The sequence below is a fragment of the Callospermophilus lateralis genome, chromosome X, assembly GCF_048772815.1.
Source record: "Callospermophilus lateralis isolate mCalLat2 chromosome X, mCalLat2.hap1, whole genome shotgun sequence".
Classification (NCBI taxonomy): domain Eukaryota; kingdom Metazoa; phylum Chordata; class Mammalia; order Rodentia; family Sciuridae; genus Callospermophilus; species Callospermophilus lateralis.
Window position 1 is genome coordinate 111,775,326 of NC_135325.1, and position 25,075 is coordinate 111,800,400.

Sequence of the window (25,075 nt, forward strand, 5' to 3'; positions counted from 1 at the left end):
CAAGTTTTTGAAAGCTTTCTCCTCTGCTTTCTCTCCTGATTATTGCAATAAACCTGTCTAAAAGCTGCCAGTAATACCCATGCCACGACCTGAACACTGTGTTGCTTTGAAATATCTTCCACCAGATTAATTAGCCCATCACTTTTAAATTCAGCCTCACGCAAAGACTCAGGACATGGGCAAAATGTAGACAAGTTCTTTGCCAGAATGTAATACAAAGGACCTCTAGGCCAAATCCCAAAAGAATCTTCATTTCACTCTAAACCTCATGAGCAAAAACTTCACTCTGCATTCCTGTTGGCATTCTGGTCTTTGGAGCTTCCATAAGAATCACCCATTAAGCTCTGCTTACAATATTCTAAAGCTTCCCCAGCTTGCACCTCCAAACTTTTTCAAACTCCTCCCAGAAACCAGTTTCAAAGGTATCTGAACCCCATGGTCAAGTTTGTCATAGCAAGAACTCCACTTCTCAGTACCAATTTCTGTGTTAGTCAGCCTTGCCTTGCTGGGACCAAACTACCTGACAGAACAACTTGGAGGAGGAAAATTTTATTTGGGCTCATACACCACATAAGAAACTAAATAAACAAAATAAATATATTGTGTCCATCTACAACTAGAAGTATTTAAAAAAAACAAATGACCAGTGAGCCAGACAGGTTGGGACATGCCTGTAATCCCAGCGGCTCTTGAGACTGAGACAGAAGGATCATGAGTTCAAAGCCAGCCTCAGCAAAAGCGAGGCCCTAAGCAACTCAGTGAGACCCTGTCTCTAATAAAATACAAAATAGGGCTGGGGATGTGGCTCTGTGGTTGAGTGTCCCTGAGTTCAATCTGTGGTACAAAAACAAAAAATGAGAAATAAGACTCAAAGATACTAGGGTCAGAATAATTTGTAGTTTCATTAATTTGGGATAGAACTTAAAGCAATGAGTTATTAGAAGACAAAAGAAAGGGCATCTTGGCTCCGGTGTGACAAAGCCCATGCTAGAATCTGGTCTCATTGTATTCCTTTGAGCATTCCATTTTCAGGTGACAAGATACAATAGCATTGTAGTTTGGTAGAAAACTACTAGATTTTGGAGAAACGGATTTGAAACAGAAGTTTAAGAATATCCTGGGAGTATATTTCTCTCACTCTTCCTTTTACATATATATAAAATCTAAGTCTATATCTATATCCATATCCATCTTTCTATGCTTACTTTTCTTTTGCTCTTCAGATTTAAAAGTGGTTTTGAGCCTGAAAAGAAATAATATGGGGAAACCAAACCATGTGAGATTTAAAGCATGAGAATGATTGTCTTCAAAACATGTACTATTTATTTCCTGGATTTAAATATGTTTGTTTTATTTTGCTTTGTTTCGTTTTGGTTTCGGTTGGGAGCTTTAAAAATAATGCATATCTTTTTGAGCTGAAGGTAATTATTAAGTAACGAAGCATCATTTTTCCAGTTGAATGACTAAGAAATTTCAATTCCATTTAAGTTCCTATAGGGGTTGCAATGCCTTTTCTTATAACTTTTTTGGCCTCTTTTCCATCCTTTTCTTTTCCTGCCTATTGCACAATGGTATTTTCTAGAATAGAACTCTCCAACATTTCAAATACAAAAACCAATAGAGCCATTTTATGGAGCATCACTTGGAAAATGTTTGAAACATGACCTTTTCCTCCTACAATTTCTTCTTTTTTAAAAAAAAAATATTTATTCTTAAGTTTTAGGTGAACACAATATCTTTATTTTACATTTATGTGGTACTGAGGATTGAACCCAGTGCCTCGTGCTAGGAGAGCACTCTACCACTGAGCCACAACCCCAGCCCCTCCTCCTACAATTTCTTAAGAATTGTTCTAAACTAAATGCACCCTGGTCTCACAGTCTCTCGTATCTCAGTTCTTTCCTTGTTATTCACTTAATAAGCTTCCAAAGTGTGAGGATTTTGTTTGTGCGGTGCAAAGCATACTGTGAAATGCTTCCTGTTTTCTTTCCTGTATGTCTCCTTCTAATTCTGTGTTTTTTCCAGAGTCTAACTTTGAACTTAGGTAGATCACAGTCAGCATCTGCCCTTCCTAAAATGCTCCAGTGTCTGTAATATGCAACTCTGGTGTGGGATAATCGTGACACCCATGGTCCCCACCTGTCTCCCTGCGTGTCTGTTGCACTCAAGCATAGAGCCCCCACTGATTCCAGTCAGAGCACTGTGTGAAGAAGTGAACCTTTTGAGTTAAAGTTTGGGGCCTTGGTGGGGAAGCTCCCTCTTCAGTGATCACAACTCACCTCATTAAGCATTCTTTTCTGCCCCATTTTCTCCAGAGAGGAGGCTGGGGCTCTGTCATGTTGGAGGGCTGCTGAAAATAGTATAGCTTCCGTCTGGACCTGCCCCGTGATTCTCCTAGACATCTCAACCCAGACATGTGTTTCTTCCCACTTGACTGAGTTCCTGTCATCTGAGTAATAAGTTGAAAGAAGCTCAAGTTCGAAGTTTAGTGATTGGCTTGATCCCAGCGGGCAAGGTTGCTCCTCTTTATAAGCAACTGGCCATTCATCTACTTCTTTCTCTTTCCTTTTCCCTGTAACCTTCTTGGCTGTGAGAAATAGATATGTGATCACTTTTCCTGTCTGACATAAACCAGGGAAAAAGTAAAAGAATTATTTCTTTATTTCTAGGAGATATTAGGGGTGTGTGTATGTGCATGTGTGTGTGTGTGCGTGCGTGCGCACATGTATGTGTTGGGAAGCTGGGGGCAAGAAGGTGACAATTTAAATTGGTTTTCTGGCCTCATGTTTTCATTTAAATATCTACAGGGAAACTTGTCAGCTTACAAACTGACTTCCTTAACAAGACTCATAAAGCACAAGAAGTAAAATCAAGAATCAATAAGTGGGATGGGATCAAACTAACAAGCTTCTTCACAGTAAAGGAAGCAATCAAGAATGTGGAGAGAGAGCCTACAGAATGGGAGAAAATCTTTGCCACCTGCACCTCAGATGGAGCATTAACTTCCAGGATATATAGAGAACTCAAAAACCTTAATACCAAAAAAAAAAAAAAAAAACCCCACAAATAATCCAATCAATAAATGGGCAAAAGAACTCAACAGGTACTTCTCAAAAGAAGAAATACAAATGGTCAACAAATATATGAACAAATGTTCAACATTAGTAGCAGCTATATAAATGCAAATTAAAACTACACTGAGATTTTATCTCACTTCAATCAGAATGGCAACAATCAAGAATACAAGCCACAATAAATGTTGGTAAGGATGTGGGGGAAAAGGCACACTCATACATTGTTGGTGGAACTGCAAATTGGTACAACCACTCTGGAAAGCAGTACGGACATTCCTCAAAAAACTAGGAATGGAACCACCATTTGAGCCAGTTATACCACTTCTTGGCATATATCCAAAGGAGTTAAAATCAGTATACTACAGTGACACAGACGCATCAATATTTATAGCAGCACAATTCACAATAGCTAAGCTGTAGAGCCAACCTATCCATCCTTCAACAGATGGATGAATAAAGAAAATGCAGTACATATACACAATGAAGTATTACTCAGTCATAAAGAAGAATTACTTTATTGCATTTGCTGGCATGTGGATGGATCTGGAGACTATCATGCTAAGTGAAATAACCAATCCCCGAAATCCAAAAGCCAAATGTTCTCTTTGATATGTAGAATCTTACCCACAGTAAGGATGGAGGAGGGGGAGGATAGAAGTTCAGTGGCATAGACCAAGGGAATGAAGGGATGGGAGGGGAGATAGAAATAGGAAAGACAGTGGAATTAATCTGACTTAATTCTCCTATGTACATATATGAATACACCAAGTGAATCTCACCATAGTGTACATTCACAAGACTGGGATCCTAATTAGAATAAGATATATTCCGTGTTTATATAAATATGCCAAATAGACTCTACTGTCATGTATAATTAAAAAGAACAAATAAAAAGTAAAAATTAAAATACCAGGAAAAGAAAAGGAAACATGTGAATAACTAGTCATTCAGTTGACTAGTTTGTTTTTGTTCTGGAGTTCTGCAGTCAAGGCAAGATCACCTACCACGTGTACAACTGGACCTGGTGTGGAAAGGGGATTAAATATCAATCAACAAATATATGAAAAAATGCTCATCATCTCTAGCAATCCAGAGAAATGCAAATCAAAACTACTCTAAGATATCATCTCAGTTATGAAGACAAACAACAAGTGTTGGCGAGGATGTGAGGAAAGGTACCCTCATACATTGCTGGTGGGACTGCAAATTGTTGCAGCCAATATGGAAAGCAGTATGGAGATGCCTTGGAAATCTGGGAATAGAACCACCATTTGACCCAGCTATTCCTCTCCTCAGTTTATAGCCAAAGGTCTTAAAAACAGCATACTACAGGGACATAGCCACATCAATGTTTATAGCAACACAATTCGCAATAGCTAAACTGTGGAGCAAAACTTGATGCTCTTCAGTGGATGAATGGATAAAAAAAATGTTGCATATATACACAATGGAATTTTACTCAGCATTAAAAGAGAATAAAATCATGGCATTTGCAGGTAAATGGATGTTTGGAGAAGATAATGCTAAGTGAAGTCAGCCAATCCCAAAAAAACAAATGCCAAATGTTTTCTCTGATATAAGGAGGCTGACTCATAGTGGGGTAGGGAGGGGAAGTATGAGAGGAATAGATGAATTCTAGATAGGGCAGAGGGATGTGAGGGAAAGGGAGGGGGCAAGGGATTAGCAAGGATGGTGGAATGTGATGAACGTCATTATCCAAAGTACATGTATGAAGACACGAATTGGGTGTCAACATACTTTATGTACAAACAGAGATGAAAAAATGTGGTATACATGTGTAATAAGAATTGTAATGCAAAAAAAAAAGTACATGTAAAGACATGAATTGGTGTGAACTTACTTTATATACAAAGATATGAAAAATTGTGCTCTATATGTGTAATAAGAATTGTAATACATTCCACTGTAATGTATTTTTTTTAAAATAAATCAATTAAATAAAAAAAGAAAGGGGATTAAAGGACAAAACGTTTGCCCTCAATGATGTCCCATCTTATTTTGACTCTTTGAGACTCTGGTAGAGCAGTCTGTACTTGTATCCTCTACTTCTTTCCTTCAAGCATGTCTCCAAGAAACAAATTCTGAGACAGAGCTGGAATGCAGGATATTTATTAATAAATTTCTTAGGATCAATATCTATGGAAGCAAGATTATACAGAGGGGGAAGATGAGCTGCTATACAGACCCAGGGGTTACTCAGTCAAATTCACAGGGTTCTTCAGAACTGCCCTTAGACTGAGAGGGCTATACCTTAGACTCCCACTTGAACCAATCATTAAATATGTGTCACCTTGAAAAGGGGAGTACTATAGTAAGAAGAGCCCATGTGTTGAAAGGGCTTGACCCAGACTGTGGTGCTATTGAAAGGTGGTAGAAACCTTTGAGGTCAGGCCTAATGGGAAACATGGGGCTTGCACTCAAAAGGAATTATGGGACACTCATCTTTTTAATCTCTTCCTTTGTTTCTCCGCTGCTATGAGGTGAGAAGCTTGCTCTGCCATGAGCTCCCTGTCACTGTATGAGGAAGACAAACTAGGCCTTACTATAGTCCCAAAAGCAATGGGGCCAACTTGTAAAGACCATGTGTAGACAACACTTCTAGCAATGGAATAACCCATCTTTCCTTGAAAGGAGATCTTGTTGGCTACTGCACCCTTCTCTAAGTTATTTTTTTTAATATTTATTTTTTTTAGTTTTAGATGGACAGAATATCTTTATTTTACTTTTATGTGGTGCTGAGAATAGAACCCAGTGCCTCCCACATGCCAGGTGAGTGTGCTACCACTTGAGCCACATCCCCAGCCCCTCTAAATTAGTTTTTCAGAACCAAAGATTACCAATGAATCCCCGATTGGAAAGCTTAACAGTCTCATTTTGACCCTCTTTTTAAGTGAATTTTCTGAGGCTTTGGTGCTGTTGATCAATTATTCTGGCTTAAAAATCTCCTCTGCTTTTGCCATAGCTCACTTTTGCCTTTCTAACATTACCTTCAAAGTCATCACTCTGTCTTCCTCATTGAGCCATTCAGTTAAAGGGATCATCTCCATCTCAGTTCCAACTCTTTTTATCCATATTCTCTTTCTCTCCAATTAATCTGTCTCACCTACTTCCAAATGCCAGTGATCAGATGACTCCCAGAGCTGTGTCTCTTTTTTTAGCTCCAGGTGTATTTCTAAACTGCCCACTAAATGTCCACAGCATAAATGCCCTGCTATGTCAAAGTCAACCTAATTAAATTAATCAACTTGGGTTTCCATAACAGAATATCTCAGCCTAAGTGACTTAAACAACTAAAATGTATTTCTTCACAATTCTGAAGACTGGAAGTTCAAAATCAAAGTACTAATGGGGTTGTTTGTCTGGTGCGGACTTCCCTCTTGGGCTGTACATGGCCTTCTTAAACCTACATCCTCATGTGGTCATCTATCTGTGTGCATGGAAAGACAGGGCAATCTTTGCTGTTTGTCTTTCTTTGTGGGGAATGAAGTGGAGTACTGGGTATCAAACCCAAGGCCTTATACATGCTAGGCAAGCACTCTACTACTGAATTTTTTTCCTTCACATTTAAAAAATATTTTTTAGTTGTTGATAGACTTTCATTTTATTTATTCATTTGTGGTGCTAAGAATGGAACTCAGTGCCTCACACATGCCAGGCAAGTGCACTACCACTGAGCCACAGCCACAGCCCTTCCTCTACCTTTTTTATTGGTGCACTATAATTGTACATAATCATGGGATTTGTTGTTACATATTTATACATGCACAAAATATAACAATATAATTTAGCCAATATCCCTCTCCAGCACTTCCCCACTCCCTCCTCTCCTCCCACCCCCCTTCTCCCATCCCCTTCCTCGATTCAACTGATCTCCCTTTGATTTTCACGCATCACCCCCCCCCACACACACACACACACCTTTCTTTTCCTTTTTCCTCTCTGGCTTCCACATGTGAGAGGAAAGAGACCTTGACCTTCTGAGTTTGATTTATTTCGCTTAACATATTGGTCTCAAGTTCCAACCATTTACCAGCAAATGACATAATTCCATCCTTCTTTATGGGTGAATAAAACTCCAATGTGTATATATACCACATTTTTAAAATCCATTCATCTATTGATGAATACCTAGGCTGGTTCCATAGTTTGACTGTGGTGAGCTGTACTGCTATAAACATGGGTACGCATGTATTACTACAGTATGCTGACTTTAATTCTTTACAATAAATACCAAGGAACGGTATATCTGGGTCATATGGTATTACCATACTGATTTCCATAGTGATTTTACTAATATACAATCTCACCAACAAGCACTGAATCTTACTCTTCTTACAAGGATACCAATCTTATTGGATTAGGGTTCATCCTTTACGACTTCATTTAACCATAACTACCCCCCCTAAAGGACCCACTGCCAAATATAGTTATATTGGGGGGGTAGGACTTCAACATATGAATTGGGGAGTATGGGGGGGCATGACTCAGTTCGTAACATTTCACCACTGACCTTACAGAATTCATGTACTTCTTGCATGCAAAATAAACTCACATTTGGGCTGGGGATGTGGCTCAAGTGGTAGCGTGCTCGCCTGGCATGCGTGTGGCCCGGGGTTCGATCCTCAGCACCACATACAAAGATGTTGTGTCTGCCAAATACTAAAAAGTAAATATTAAAATTCTCTCTCTCTCTCACTCTTTCTAAAAAAAATAAAATGAAATAAACTCACATCATCCCAACAGTCTCCAAATTTTTAACCTATTCCAGCATCAATTCCAAGTCCAACGTCTCATCTAAATATTATCTAAACAAGGTATGAGTGAGATTTGAGGTATATTCATCATGAGGCCAAATTCCTTTCCCTATGTGAATCTGTGGAATCAGAAATTTATGTGCTTCCAAAATACAATAATGGGACATGCACAGGAAAGACATGCTTATTCCCAAAGGGGGAAATTGGGAGGAAGAAAGAGGTGATGGGTCCCAAGTAAATCCAAAATCTACCAAAACAGGTTCCCTTAGATTTTAAGTCTTGAGAATAATCCTTGTTGGATGGATGCTATGCCCTCCATGCCTGCTGGAGGGCTCCATGTCCCTAAACAGAGACTCTGAATTTTCATACTGCATGCTAACCTCAACCACATGATTCTTTGATGTCCCCTCCCAGATAGCTCTTTGCAGAGGCCTTATTTATTCTTGAGGTCTTCTGGCCCATTGAAACCCAGGATGTATACCCACCTTCTGAAACTGGTGGGGAAACTGCCTTGCCACCTAGGCCTGTGATGGGAGTGGCAGCCCTGGTGACCTCTGAATTTCTTTGGAGATCATTCTGGCTTTTTCTTGAAGGATAAAGCATGCTCTCGAATGAATCACTCTATTGTCTTTTCCTGTAGAAACCCAGAAGCCCAAAGGCATTCATTTATTTCATCTCATCTGTTATTCGGTCCAAATTGTGTTGTCTGCTGGTATAATCTCATTGCTATTCCTGGTTTCAAGCTATCTTATTTTTTGCAATAGCCATAGACTGAGGATTTTCTAAATCTACAAATTCTGATTCCTTTTTGCTTAACAATTCTTTTGATATTCCTTTATCTACCCTAAGCAGTCAGAAAAGGCCAGGCTGCACCTTCCACACTTTGTTTAGAACTCTCCTTGACTAAATATACAATTTCATCCTTTGTAAGCTCTGAATTCCACAAACACTAGAAGAGAATTCAACCAGGTTTTTTGTCAGTTATAACAAGGATCTCCTTTCCCCTGGTTTCCAATAAATAGCATGCTCCTCATTTGCATACACTGGATACACCTTCTACCAACAGTCCCTTCAAGGCAATTTAGATTCTTCTTTTCTTCCCTGTTTCCTTCCTTCCTTCCTTCCTTCCTTCCTTCCTGCCTTCCTGCCTTCCTGCCTTCCTGCCTTTCTTCCATCCTGGGAATCAAACCCAGGACCTTGCATATGCTAGGAAAGCACTCTACCACCAAGCTACATCTCCAGCCCCCTTTAGTATTTTTCTAGCATGTACATCAAAATTTTTCTAGCCTCTAACCATCATCACCCAGCTGTAAAACCACTTCCACAGTTTTAGGTATTTGTTACAGCAGCATGTCCTACTTTTAGGATAGATATTAGTCTACCAGGGCTGAGACCACAGAATATTACAAGCTGGATGGTTTAAACAACAGGAACTTGTTTTTTCACAGTCCTGGAGACAGGAAGTGTAAAATCAAAGTACTAGCACCATTGGCATCTCTTCAAGTTGCAGATAGCTGTCTTCTTACTATGTCTTTGCATGGACTTTTCTTTGTGCACACATGTGGAGAGAGAGGTTTCTGGTGTTTCTTCTTTTTTAATATTTATTTTTTAGTTGTAGTTGGATACAATATCTTTATTTTGTTTATTTATTTATATGTGATGCTGAGAATCAAACCCTGGGCCCCACAAGTGCTAGGCAAGAGCTCTACCACTGAGCCATAACCCCAGCCCCTCTTCTTATAAGGACAACAATCAGCAATCTTATCAGATGAGAGAACTATCCTTGTGACTTTATTTATTCTCAATTACTCTCTAAGGGCCCTAGTTCAAAATATGGTCACATTGATGGTGAAGGTTTCAACATATAAATTTTGAATCCATAAATCTATCCAAAAATAAATGTTTCTTTTTTCTATTTCTCTTCCTAACTTGTCCCTAATTTGCCCTTCCTTCTTTCTTCCCATCTCAGAAAAGTATGTCACCCAGTGCTCAAACCAGATACTCAAGAATCATTATTGACTTACTCTTTTGCATCATCTTCTATACCCAAACATTAGTGTTTATCCATTGTTGTGTATATCTCAAAACCTATCATCTTAACACAATGAACATTTATTATCTCTGTTTCTATGGGTGAGGAATTCAAGAGCAGCTTAGCAGGGTGGTTCTTACTTTCATGAGGTTGCTATCAAAATTCCAGTTGAGGATTTATGTCATCATATGAAAGCTTGATCAAACCTGCAGGAGCAGCATTCCAAAATGCTTGCTTCCATGGCCACTAGCAGAGGATCTTAGTTCCTTATCAGCTATTGACAAAAAAATTTATTTCCTAACTACATGGTCCTCTACACAGTGTTGCCTCAGTGATTGCAGGACAAGGCAGCTAGCTCTTCCCAGAGTGATTGATCTAAGACAGCAAGTCTACCATGTGCCTTTTATAGCCTAGTCAGAAGTTAGACATCAGCATTTCTCTTTAAAAGAGTAAATAAGTAGAGAATGATTCTCAAGTTTCTGACTTGAACCACTGGGTGGCGTAATTTTCTGAGATGGGAAAAAATGAGTTACTGGGTCTACACTCAAGGAGGAAAGAAAGATGCTCCACTTCTTGAAAAGAGGAGTAGCAAATAATTTGTAGACAAATTATAAGACTCCTAAACATTTCTCATCTTTATCCATACTTCCATCCATTAGACCATTATACTGGACTTCTAAATTATCTCCTTGCTTTTAATATCTGAAACCCAGATATCACCCTATGAACCCCAGTGGCTTCCTGGAACCTGAAGAATAAAACCCATGTCCCTTAACATGACATTCAGGGCACTCCACAATTTTGTCAGAACCTTTAAAAAATTTAATTTAAAATAAATTTCATTTAATTTTTAGGCTTGCTACCTCTACCTTCCCATGGACAATTCATGTAATTTTTAGTTGTTGTTTTTAGGTATACATGAAAATAGAATGTAATTTCTATTTTTTCATTTATTCTGTTTAGGTATACATGACAGTACAATGTATTTTGATATATTATACCAAATGGAGTCTAACTTCCCATTCTTGTGGTTGTACATGATGTGGAGTTACACTGGTCATGTACTCATACATGAATACAGAAAAGCTATGTCCAATTCATTCCACTGTCTTACCCATTCCCATCCCCCTTCCTTGCCTTCCCTCCCCTTTGTCTAATCCATTGACAATTCATGTATTTTTATACCTCTGATCATGCCTTTAGTTATCCACTTGATCTTTCTGCCTAAAATTTTCATGTTAAATTGTTTTAAATTATTCATTTTCCCTGTCTGCATACTCTTTTCCATGTGACTCCAGTTCCACTATAGTCAAAATATGCTCCTCAACCCTTCATCTTTGGGCTCAGCTATGTAACTATCTTTGACCAAGAGCATGCCAGCAGCTGTGATGAAAGTGGGGGATTGAAAGTGCTTAAATGGTTGGACTTATTCTTTGGCACTTCTGCCACGACCATGAGGACAGCTTCATTTGGGCAATGGTTCTTCCATGACACAAGAAGTTCTGCTAGAACATGATAAATGTTGGCTAGATTACATACACACGCATGTGCAAACACACACCTTACAAAATTGGAGCCAACTCTAAAAAAGCCTGGCCTAGGTCAGTAAATGCTTAGACACCTTGTACTTGTGTGACTGAGAATAAATGATCACTGTTTAAAATCATTTCTTTTGAGTGTGATTTGTTACATAGCAGGATTATTGCAATACAATAGCTCAGTAATTTGTTCTTCTTTCCCATCTTGTTTGCTTGCCAAAATACCTCTTATCCTTCAAATTTCAGCTCAGACGATTCTTCTGAAGCCTCCCCTAGTCTTTACAGTGAAAATTAATTGCTCCTTTCTCTGAAGTCTCTATTTATTTTCATTTTATTACACAAGAAATTTAGGGTTTTGCTTTGAAAATCTCCTACTGGATTTGTAACCCTGTTAAAAGTAAGGGTCAGATTTTATCTTTATATGATTCTCTGAGCCTTGGGAACACAGTAGGCAATTAATGTGTATTCCATGACTAGGTGAATGCATGAGAAGAGTAGATAATTGACTAGATTGGGGAATGAAATCCATAAAGCTTTCAAAGAGTCAATCAAAGTGGATCCGATTACTCCAGAGTTGGTAAAGTATTTATTGTTTGGTAGCTTCCTAATAAAAAATTTTCTTTTATTCATAAGTCCATGGCTCCAAGGAGCTGATACTCATCCAGTCTAGCATGCATATAGACAAGTTTATTGAAAATAATTGACGCCAGGTACAGTAGCTCATACCTATAATTCCACCTACTCCAGAGGCAGAGGCAGGAGGACCACAAGTTCAAGGCCAGGCTCAGTAACTTAGTGAGACTTTGTCTCAAAAATAAAAGGGCTGGGGATAGAACACTCCTGGGTTCTATCCTTAGTGCTATAAAAGAGAAGAAAATAGAAATGAAAAAAAAGAGAGAAAAGAAAAGGAGAGAAACAAAAAAGATTGTCATATAACCCACAAGCAGGAAACAAGCCAATCCTCATAGGGGCTGGAAAGCCATCAGGAATTGACACTAAATGGAATCACATAGTCCCTCTCCAAGGCACCTCTGATCTACTCTCTCAGACAGAACTGCATTCTCAGTCCACTCAACACCTTGGACGTGGGGCATCATGATATCCTCAAAGGGTGCTATTTTCTAAAAATAAATGGCAGTTTCTCTTCCTTCCTTCCTTCCTTCCTTCCTTCCTTTCTTTCTTTCCTCCTTCCTTCCTTCCTTCCTTCCTTCCTTCCTTCCTTCCTTCCTTCCTTCCTTCCTTCCTTCCTTTCTTTCTTTCTTTCTCTCTTTCTTTCTTTCTCTTTTTGGTACCAGGGATTGAGCTCAAGGGCACTTGACCACTGAACCACATCTCCAGCCCTATTTGGTATTTTATTTAGAGACAGGGTCTTGCTGAGTTGCTTAGTGCCTTGCTGTTGCTGAGGCTGGCTTTGAACTTGTGATCCTCCTGCTTCAGCCTCTGGAGTAGCTGGAGCACAGTTTCTTGAGACCTCAATTCATATTCCCCAGAAACAACATTGAACTGGTCCAGTTTGAGTTAGGTAGATTCAATCAGCTTAGGGCAAAATGGGTGGGTTCGCTTGGGCAGCTTAGGCTCATCTCTTTACCAGGGACTCTAATTGGGAAGCAATTCATTACATCAAAGCATCAGGAACATGTCTTAGAGGAGGGGAATTACTAGCTTTTTGTTTTATGGACATACTTGGTAACCTTAAAACCCAATATAATAAGAATTTGCATAGCCTATACAAGGAGAATATCATTAGCTTGTGACTATCAATTTTACATGGAATTCATAACAGGCTGGCCTTTGGAAAGAGCTTAGCACAATTTTCAGAATATAATAAGCACAATTATGTTAAACATTGTTATTCATAGATGTTGGGAAAGACTGCATGACTGAATATTTGGATCTGTGAACTCCTGGGTATGGTAAATCTCCTTATAGAATCTTCAGACCCTAAGAACTCAGGATAGGACAGAAGGCTGAAAGGAAATATCAGCCTCTTAGAACTCTTTGTAAAGTGACTCCTTTGCAGTTTTTTTTTTTTTTTTTTAACAGCTAACCTTATTTATCAACTAATTGGAAGAAAGGACTTTTTCAAATGCCACTGTTTTGAACATAGATTTTACATTTTCAAGTATGTTAAAGAAGTTATATAATATGCATGTTATTATCTTTTATTTATTTATTTGTTTGTTTGTTTGTTTGTTTTGGTACCAGGGAATGAAGCCAGGGATGCTTAACCACTGAGCCACATCCCCAGCTCTTTTTATTTTTTATTTAGAGACAGGGTCTCGCTAAGTTGCTTACGGCCACACTAAGTTGCTGAGGCTGCCTTTGAACTCACGATCCTCCTGTCTCAGCCTCCTGAGCCACTGAGGTTACAGGCGTGCACTACCATTCCCGGCCACATATTACTTCTTAAGAGACGAAAGCAAAGTGCTTTTTTATGGGAGTGATCACACTTGCTCTTCCCTCCAAGCTGGCCATGGAATGTTTTTCTTCATAAGGTTAAGGATTTTTAGTAAGTCATTTTGTTATGTTGTCAATATTATTTGTCAAAATAAAACTGTTCTAGCCAGGCATTGTGGCACATGCCTATAGTCCCAGCAGCTCAGGAGGCTGAGGAAGGAGGATTTCAAGTTTGAGGCCAGCCTCAGTAACTTTGCAAGGCCCTAAGCAACTTAATAAGACCATGTCTCAAAATACAAAATTAAAATAGAAGCTGGGGATGTATTTCAGTGGTAAAGCATCCCTGGGTTCAATCCCCAATATCAAAAAAGTAAATAAAGAAAAATATCCCTGCTCTCTCTTCCTCGATGCTGCCTACAGGGATAGCAGCCATCTATATTAGGTATCATGGCTACCCTCAGACCACTTGTAAAGCCCAAAATCATCAAAAAGAGAACCAATGAGACAGGAGGAACATAAGCTCAAAGCCAGCCTCAGCAACAGCAAGGCCCTAAGCAACTCAGTGAGACCCTGTCTCTAAATAAAATACAAAATGGGGCTGGGGATGTGTGTGGCTCAGTGGTTGAGTGCCCCTGAGTTCAATCCCTGGTACCGAAAGAGAGAGAGAGAGAGAGAGAGAGAGAGAGAGAGAGAGAGAGAGAGAAGAGAGAGACAGAAAGAGAGAGAGAGAGAGAGAACCAAGAAGTTCATCCAGCAGTAGTCAGACTGATATGTCAAAATTGAGCATAACTGGGGCTAGGGTTGTGGCTCAGTGGTAGAGCATTCACCTAGCACGTGTGAGGCACTGGGTTCAATTCTCAGCACCACATAAAAATAAAGTTATTGTGTTCATCTACAAGTAAAAATTATTAAAAAATAAAATTGAAAATGAACGTGTATATCCATAAGATTGTAGGAACCAATATTTCTTCCAGATTGAGTAATTATTAAACTTCTTAGGATTACACAATTGATGAAAACAACATGAATATATTACAAATTCGGATAAATAGCTGTTACTTTTAAATAAAAATATGAGTTTTATTGGGAAAACATGCCAATGAAATTGATAAGGCTTCCTCACTCAAATACTTCAAGTACCCAAGGTAACTATTGCTTCCTTTGGGGATGAGAAAGAATTTAACATTGATTTTTATTTCTGTATCGATTCTTACAGATGTAAGTACAAATAAATCAGTATTTTTAACTGGAAGGAGGAGTGGAGTTTGTCTTCTTTTAAAAAATCCTTTTCATGTTACATACTCCCCAAATCACATAATTATTATCTTGGAGAAATATATTTTATTGTGATAAAATATGCATTATAAATTTAACCTTAAAGTGGTTATACATTTTAATAAAATTTAAAATTCATTTATATATAATTTATATGTAATTTCACATAATTTAATACACATTTTAACCACTTTATTATACAGTTCTTGGCATTAAGTATATTCACAATGTGCAATCACTACCACTATTCGTCTTTGGAACTCCAGACTCATGGAACAGTGAGCACCTCATTCCCTGCCCTCAGCCCATCAAGACTGCCATTCTACTTTCTGTCTCTATGAATTCAACTACTATATGCACCTTATATAAATGGAGTTGTACAACATTTGTTCCTTTGTGTTTGCTTTCTTTCACCCTATCTTTGAGGTTCGTCCATGCTGTAGCACACATCAATTTTATTATTAACTTTATGGTGGAATAATTTTCAATTTTCCGGTGGAATAATTTTTCCATTGTATACATACACCACATTTTATTTATCCATTCCTCCACTGATGGACATTTGGGTTACTTTTACCTTTTGGGTATTGTGAATAATGCTGCTGTGAACATAGGTGTTCAGATATCTGTTTGGGTACATGCTTTCAATTATTTTATGCATATACCCAGAGATGGAATTGCTGGATGATATAGTAATTTTCTTTTTTAATTTTTTGAGGTACTGGTATACTATTCTTCACAAAGGCTACACCTCTTTATCTTCCCACCATCAGCACTCAAGAATTACATCCAAAACTATTTTTAACCATCATTCATCTGGCAATAAATACAACTAGGCCATGCTTCAGTTCTGTTGAAAGCAAAGAATTGGTTGGTCACCACCCACTTGCAAAGGGATTTGTTACCCAATCTTGATTAGAGCCATACACTTCTTTAACACCAGCACAGTATTTCAAATTGCTTCTTTGTTTGTTTTCCCAGAGGTGTTTACATTCCCAGGGCAATGCACTGCAGGAAAATGGGGTGGGTGAGATTTAGCCTTTCTTTAGTGCTGGGAGTGAAAACAGGCCTGCTGCCTCCACATGGACAGTTTCTTAAGCAGATGAGTTTTCAGGAAAAGTACATATTGAAGTTGAAGATCTGGAAATTCATTCTCTTTAAGTTTTCTAGGAAAGTCTTCATGTTGTACCAGGAAGACACAGACCTCAGTTTGAAGACCAATGGGATCACTTTAAAGATGGAGCAAGTCCTCACAGGGAGAAATGCCCTAAGTTAGTGATTTCCAAACTAAGTATGCATAAAAATTATCTGGGGGACTCCTTAAGACACAGACCGCTGGGTTCACTGTTAGAGTTACCAACTCAGTGGGTCTGGGGTGAGGACCAGAATTAGCATTAATTAGCATTAATCCTAAACTCCTAGGTGATGCTGAGGCTGCAGGTCTGGACAGCAACATGAGAATCATTGCTCTGAGCTGAACTAAGTAAAATCACAGGAGCGCACAGACCTTGGTAACTTCCTGATTATTTTTGTCCAGCTTTATTCAGGTGTAATTGGTGAAGAAAAAAAATGAACATAATTAATGCATACAGTTTGGTGATTTGGGTCATATATACGTAACATTTGTGTTACTGTCACCACAGGTAAAAACCATATTCATCACCTCCCAAAATTTCCTCGCATTGCTTTGTGTGTGTGTGTGTGTGTGTGTGTGTGTGTGTGTGAGAGAGAGAGAGAGAGAGATAAGAACCCTTAAAATGAGATCTACCTTCTTAACAGAAATTTTAATTGCTCCTTATTGTTAATTATAGGCATTATGTTGTGTATCAGATCTCTAGAACTCACTTGTCTTTTATAACTGTAACCTTATGTCCAATTAATAGCAACAACCCATGTCCCACTCTCCCAGCCCCTGGGAAATCACCTTTCTATTGTCTGTGGCTATACTGCTATGACTTAGGTGTGTCCTTCAGAACTGATGTGTTAGATTTTTTTTTTAATTTCCAGAAGCCATTTATTTGTATATTCTTTTTTCAATTAGTACATAATAGTTGTACAAATTTATGAGGCCCATTTATGTACACATTACATAAAGATCAAATCATTTATCATTTATTTTTGGTGAAACATTCAATATTCTTTCTTCTAGTTATCCTGAAATGTACAAATTCAGTGAATTTTATCATTAGTAGTAAATGGCTATTATTATATTATTATTATATATTACATTTTATTATATTATATATTATATATTATTATATATTATATTATATATTATATAATCATTATGTATTATTATATTATTATTATTATTATCATAGGATAAACCAAGTAAGAGAGTACGCAAGTATTTATGTTGTTATTATGAAGGGATTGTCAATGTAAAAAGAGATCAAAACTAAAATCAAAGAAGTTAGGTAAAAATTCTGCAATTAAATTTTAATTGGAAATGTCAATATAAATTTATGCATTTTATTTTTATTTTTGTGATAATATTAGCACATATTAATTGTGCACATTCATGGGATTCACTGTGATATTTGCATACATGCATACATGGTGTATTGATCATGTCCTCCCCCTTTGTGCCCCCACCCACCCCTGCCAGCACCCTTTCCCATCCCCAGTAATCTCTCTTCTACTTTCAGATCATCTTTGGTGGTTTGTTTGTTTCCACATATAAGAGAAAACATGTTATATTTGTCTTTCTGTGTCTGGCTTATTTCACTAAACATAATGTCCTCTAGGTCCATCTATTTGCCTGCAAATGACAGGATTTCATTTTTCTTTATGGCCACATAATACTCCATTCCATATATATACCATACTTTCTTTATCCACTCATCAGTTGATAAACACAGGTGGCTTCCATGTCTTGGCAATTATGAATAATGCTGCAAAATGAACATGGAAGTATTGATGTCTCTTCAACATATTGATTTCATTTCCTTTGGGTATACACCTAGGAATGGGAGAGCTGAATCATATGGTGGTTCTATTTTTAGTTTTTTGAGAAAACTTCATACTATTTTCCATAATGGATCTACTAATTTATATTCCCACCAAAATACTTTTTATGCATGCGTAACAGTAGGGATGGCACCCAGGGCTTCATGCACGCTAGGCAAGCACTCTACCTCTGAGCTACATCCCCAGACTGTGTGAGAAACTTAATCTCCAAAATCATATGTTGAAGGTATTTGGAGGTGGGGCCTCCGGGGGCTCACTAGGATTAGATGAGGTCATGAGGGTGGGAATCCCATGATAGTATTAGAGGCATTATAAGAAGAGGAACAGACACCAATACAGCACACTTCCTCTATCTTGCCATGTTATGCTCTCCACCATGTTATGATGCAGCAAGAAGGCCCTATCCAGATGCCAAGTAGATGATGGTGCCCTGCTCTTGGACTTCCCACCTCCCAGTACCATGAGTCAAATAAACTTATATTCTTCTTCAATTACCTAATCTCAGTTATTTTTTCTATAGCAAGAGAAATGGATTAAGGTATATACCTTTGTCTATTTTAGATACCTCATAGAAAGGGAATCATGAAATATTTGCCCTTCTGTTGAGTGAGTTATTTCACTAACCATAATATCTTCCATGTCCATCATATTGTCATGAATGGTAAGGTTTCCTTCTTTTATGGCTGAATAATATTCAATTGCATGTGTTTACAACATTTTTTCATTTATCCTATCATTGTATTTGTCTGATTACTACCTTGAGATTCCCCCCCACTGTAGTAAATTAATTTGTTTACCTTAAGAGATGTTTGTGTCATTTAGGCACTACAGGAAAGAACCTCTACTATTGTTATGCATCAGCAAGTCTCTTTTTTCTTTCTTTTCTTTTCTTTTTTCAGTACTGGGGATTGAAACCAGGGGCACTCTACTACCGAGTTTCATCTCCAAGTCCTTTTTATCTTTTTATTTTAAGACATGGTCTTCTAAGTTGCTGAGTCTGGCCTCAAACTTGTGATACTCCCACCTCAGCCTCCTGAGTAATTGGGTTTACAGGTGTGTGCCACCATGTCCAGTTATCAATTTGTCTTATACTTCTTCCTTCCTCACCCTCCACTGAAAGGCCTTTGCAAGGAGAAATTAGATCTTATTTCTCTATTATCCACTGTAGATCCCTGATTACTACAAGAATAAATATCATGATTATTTTCCCATAAAAAGTTGTGGTTCATACATTTGTTAGTATTTCAAACAGAAAAAAAGTGGACATCATTTCTTTGGATTAAAATATTATTGCTTATTCTTTGAAGAAAAAAATAGATGTACTCACGGAGACCATAAAAGAAAATAAAAGCTATTCATCTAAATCTAATGCTAACCTTTAGGCAATACCACTGTTTAATTGAATCTTCCTTCCTTTTCTGTGATTGTGAAGTAAATGTGTATACATATTTAGTGGGTAGGTATTATCATAAAGACTTTCAATCTATTGATGATATAGATATGTAAAGTTATACATGGAAGGGAAAGCATAAAAGAATTAAGCATATGCCCTATTATCAAAAAATGCCACATTTGATCCTGTGTTTTAGCATCAAAAAGAGAAGAAAAAGAAGGCTAGCTGTGTTGATGCAAGCATGCTTATAATCCGAGCTACTTGGAGACTGTGGCAGGAGGATCAAGTTTGAGGCCAGCCCTGTCTCAAAATAAAATTCAAAAAGGGATGGGGGATATTGTTCAGAATAGAGAGCTTGTTTAGCAAGTATCAAGTTCTGGGTTTTACCCCCAGTACTACAATAAATAAATACATACACACATATACAAGCAGCATCCCATCTCAGAGGAAAGAGAAAATGTGAACAGAAATACCTAAGCAATGTACCTTAAGATAAAGAAGTAAAGAATTCTGGGAGTTCCCAGTACTACCTTCAAGTTAGCTTTTGGGGAAGGTGGAAGAGTCAAAGAAACGTCTGTGCAGGCAATGTGATTTGAGGCCAGCCATGGAAGATAGGTAGATGTTGACTATGTAAAATGAGAACGATGTGGAACAGACAATTTCAGGCTAAAGGGGGAAAAAGCAAGTACAGTGCCACCAAGACAGAGACCAGAGAGACAAGGACACCAATTATGATGCCATGACAGCAGTCAATGGGAACCAAGAGTAGAGGACAGAAGATGAAGGGTTAGAATAACAAGATTCAGTAATTAGTTGGATGGGATCCAATACAATGCTGAGGTTTTAGGTCTAGGCAACTAGGTAGATAGTAATGTCAGGAACTGGGAAAAGAAACCCTGACTTAGAGATCCCTGCACACCACACTTTTGAATGTCTCACAGGAAGTTAGAAAGATAGAGGTGTTAGGGAGTGATATTGGCCAGATTATATTGTTATATTGTGTGCACATACAAATATGTAACAGCAAATCTCACCATTATGTACAACTGTAATGCACCAATAAAAAATGTGGGAAAAGAGAAATAAAAAAATAAATAAATAAGAAATAGTGGTTTCAAAAAAAAAAAAAAGAAAGAAAGAAAGATAGGCATGGTGGTGCACACCTGTAATCCCAAAGATACAGAAATCTGAGACAGGAGGATTGCAAGTTCCAGGCCAGCCTCAGTAAGTTAGCAAGACCCCAAGCAACTTAGGGAGACGGTGTCTCAAACTAATACATAAAAAGGACTCAGGATGTGGATCAGTGGTTAAGTGCCCCTGGGTTTAATCTCCAGTACCTGCCTTCCCCCCCCCAAAAAAAAAGATGGAAGTGAAGCTCACAAGAGACACCAAAGTTGCAGATAAAGATTTCAGACTTCATTACACAGAGCTGATAACTGAAAGGATGTTATTACATGGCAGAGATACAATGGAACTGTCATGGAAAAAACAGTAAAAAGAGGAGATAAAGTCCTGAGAACTAAGCATTAACCTTTGTCAGACACTTGTATTTATTCAGTCCATCCACATTTTTTTGTTACTGTGCCTACTTTGAGTTAGGGTACAGATTGAGTGGATTGAAGGACGAAGATAAACAGAAATGGAGATTTTAAAAAAGAATGATACAGAGGAGGGAAAGTAAATTCCAGAAAGGTCAGAAAGGAGAAAACACAGAAAAAGTTCATTGGATTTGGTAATGAAGTCTCAAGTGAACCACACATGGTACACATCCAACATGGTCTCCAGTGGTTTCTGCCTCCAGGTATTCACAGCCTTCATAACTCCCTCCCCTTTAGTGTGGGTTGGATCTGGTGACTACGTCCTAACAAACCAAATACTTTCTAGTGAATAGAATAGAGCAAAATGATGCCTTATTATTTCTAAAATTAAGTTTTTAAAGACCATGACTTTCATCTTACTTGCATTTTCTTTCTTTCTTCCTTGATCTTGCTGATAAATGCAGCTACCATGTTATAAGCTACCCTGTGGAAAAGCCCATGTGACAAGAAACCAGAGGCAGCCCCTAGCCAACAACCAGCAACAAAATGAGGCCTTTAGTCCAACCACCTATGAAGAATTGAATCCTGCCAACAACTACATGACTGAGCTTAGCAATGAAAGCTTCCCCAAACCCTAGAAGATTATAGCCCTCGCCCACATCTTAACTACAGCCTGTGACAGACCCTGAGCCAGATGATACAAAGATATTATGCCCAGTTTCCTCTCCCCCAGAAACTGTAAAATAATAAATGCATGTTTTCTGTTTTCTGAAGTCATTCAATTTGGGGGTGATTTGTTACACACCAATAAGTAATACACTGAACTTGGGCAGGAACCAAATCACAAAGAATTAAGAAATATGAAGAAGTACAGGCAGGAAATACACACAACCCTCTTAAGAAATGTGATTGTGAAGCAAAGAAAAGCAAACAATATTTACCACCCCAGGCTGATGTTCAGATGGCTATAGTAAATGAAAATATTATCTAGAGCCATTAAGATTACACAGACTCACTGTAGCCTCAGGACTCTGAAGTGACATTACTCACATACTCTAAGATTTGAGTCTTCATTGGGTTGGTTCTTGCTGAGAACCAACTAAGTAATAATTATTATAACCCTTCATGCTTGGATATTAATGTATACCTGGTGACAGGCGACAGCCTCCATGTGTGGTATTTTGTAGAATGCTCACACTCTATAAAGTAGGTATGGAAGGCACATTAAGTGAGCAAGACCCACTGGCTTTACCATCTTTCTATCTTTGTAACTTGGTGAACTTGGTTTCTGCAACACAACACTGTTGGCACAAAAACAACTAGGCAAACAGATGTTACTAAAAAGTCCAAGGCTGGTTTCACAAACTTTGCTTGCTAATGACATGTGGAGTCTGTGTAAGATGTGTAGCTTTGGGGGTAGCGGGTGTCCCAGGATACCATGAATATATCCTTTTGAGTAAATGCATTGAAAGCTGCATATTATCATGTTCATGAGAATTAAGCTCAGCTTGATTATACAATTCACCTCCCTCTGCCACCACAGAGTCCCCAGCTGTTGCTTTTAGCAAAGAACTTACATTAACTGATACTTTATCATTTCTATGGGCAAAACACTTGATTCCAGTGGTATCTCTGCCAGCTTTGGAAAGCAAACTCTTCCCAAGATCTTTGCATTTGAGTGCCATCTGTAAGGAACTACAAGGGAGCTTATTCATTTGTGGGTGTGCTTTGGCATGTACCTTCAAAGCTTGCCTTCCACAGTTTGCCTAATTACTTGGCATGTAATTCCTCCAGCAAGCAAGTGTTCCAGAAAAGTTATGTGGAAGCTTCCAGTCATCTCATCCAAACCCCACCCTTCCTGATTCATTTCAGATGGTGACCCATAATCTCATGCAACTTGAGAGGGGAAAAGAACAAAACTTGAGGCCTTATCCACTGGCTTCAGAAGGTCAACACTATACTCACAAATCTATTGGGTCATCTCATAAGCACACAAGCAGGTGTGGATTCATGCCATGCCCATTACTGCAAAACATTTTTCCTCCTGAAGGTAATGAAAAACAGTTATATCTTGTGCTTTTATTTGTTTTTATTTTTTCATGTGATCTTTTCATAGAGTTTTTTAAATGCCATTTTCTACTCAGTAGTGGAGTTTCTGAATACCTTACAAACAACTAAAAATAAGCCAGGTGCAATGGCACATGCCTGTAATCCCAGTATTTTAGGGAAGCTAAGGCAGGAGGATCACAGGTTTGAGGACAGTCTCAGCAAGATAGTGACTCCCTGACTTAATATAAAAAATAAAGGGGCTAGGGCAGTGGCTCAGTGGCAGTCTGCTTTCCTTGAAGGTGTGAGGCACTGGGTTTGATACTTAGCACCACATTAAAAAATAAATAAATAAATAAAGATATTGTGTCCATCTACAACTAAAAAAATTCAAAAAATAAAATAAAAAGGGCTGGGAAGAGCTGGGGATATAGCTCAGTTGGTAGAGTGCTTGCCTTGCATGTAGAAGACCCTGGATTCAATCCCCAGCACCACACACACATACTCACACACACACACAAACAAAAGGACTGGGGATGTAGTTCAGTGGCAGAGTGCCCCTGGATTCCATCCGTAGTACCCACTCCCCCAAAAAAGAAGTAAAAACCAGCTGCTTAGTCACCAAAAACTATTTGCACAGTGAGTTTTTCATATATGTAAGAAAATAATAGTGACAAGAAGTTACATTTCCTCCACCCCCAACCTGACTTTTTTTTAGGTTTCTGATGTGTAACTAATAATTTACTTCAAAATAATGTCTGTCTTGATTATGAGAGTCTCCCAACCCCAAACTGTGTGCTGTGGGGAGAAAGATAGAAAAGATATCTGAGGTTTCTTTCTAAGGATTTACCAACTTATCAGTATTATGTTTTTTTTGCATGAACTGTTCCTTCCAAATTTCTGTTTCAGTATAATTGTCATCATTTATTTATCAGATACTTATATAGCACATATTTTGTACTGATCTCTGTGCTAAACACTTTACAAAGTATTAATTCATTTACTCTTTCTAACAACTCCATGAAGCAAGTGCCATTGTCCTCATTTTAGATATGAAAAAACAGAGGCTCAAAGAGGTTAAGGAACTCATCCAAGATTACACAGCTAGGAATGGTGGAGCTTGGCATTTGTATCCAGGCAGTCCATGCTCATGATGACTTCACTGTGCTGGCACTCTATTTTGCTTCCAAAGAATTCTTTTTTTTTTGGGGGGGGGGGGTATAGTGGGGATTGAGCTCAGGGGCACTTAACCACTGAGTCACATCCCCAACCCTTTTTTGTATTTTATTTAGAGATAGCATCTCACTGAGTTGCTTAGGACCTCCCTAAATTGCTGAGGCTGGCTTTGAACTCATGATCCTCCTGCCTCAGCCTCCTGAGGCACTGGAATTACACATAAGCATCATTGCACCAAGCTGCTTCTAAAGATTTTTAAGTGCTATTTTGAGTCACATCAAACTGCCATACACAGAATGTGCCAGAGCATCTAGTAAATAGAAAACTTTAAAGCATGAGCCATTCTTGATAAATTTCCTAAGAATAATTTTTAAATGTTTCTACAGTGATATATATATATCTTACTCCTCACAACAACCCTATAATGTAGTGTTCCTATTACCCCTATTTTACAGATGAGGAAACTGAGAGAGAGGCTAAATAGCTTGCCTGAGAAAATACATCTAGTAAGTGGTAGAGCCATGATTCATTCAAACAAACCTGGGCCATTTGTCTCCACTTATCATGCACTTAACCACTACAGGACACTGCCTGTACAGGAAATCCAGCTCCATTTAAAGAGCTAAGGCAAATATTAGAAAGAAGTCTTGAGAACAAACTGTGATGTAAGTCTCTGGGCACTTGTGGTCTTTGCAAAGACCTTTGCAGTTTCCCAAGGGGAGCTCCCCATGGCCAGGATTGCTCAGAGTACAAGCATTATCTCTTGGGTATGTAATGTGGAGAGAGGGAATTGAGGCCTTTTGGGAAGTGTACCTCAGCGGTAGAGCATTTTCCTAGCACGTGTGAGGCTCTAGGTTCAAT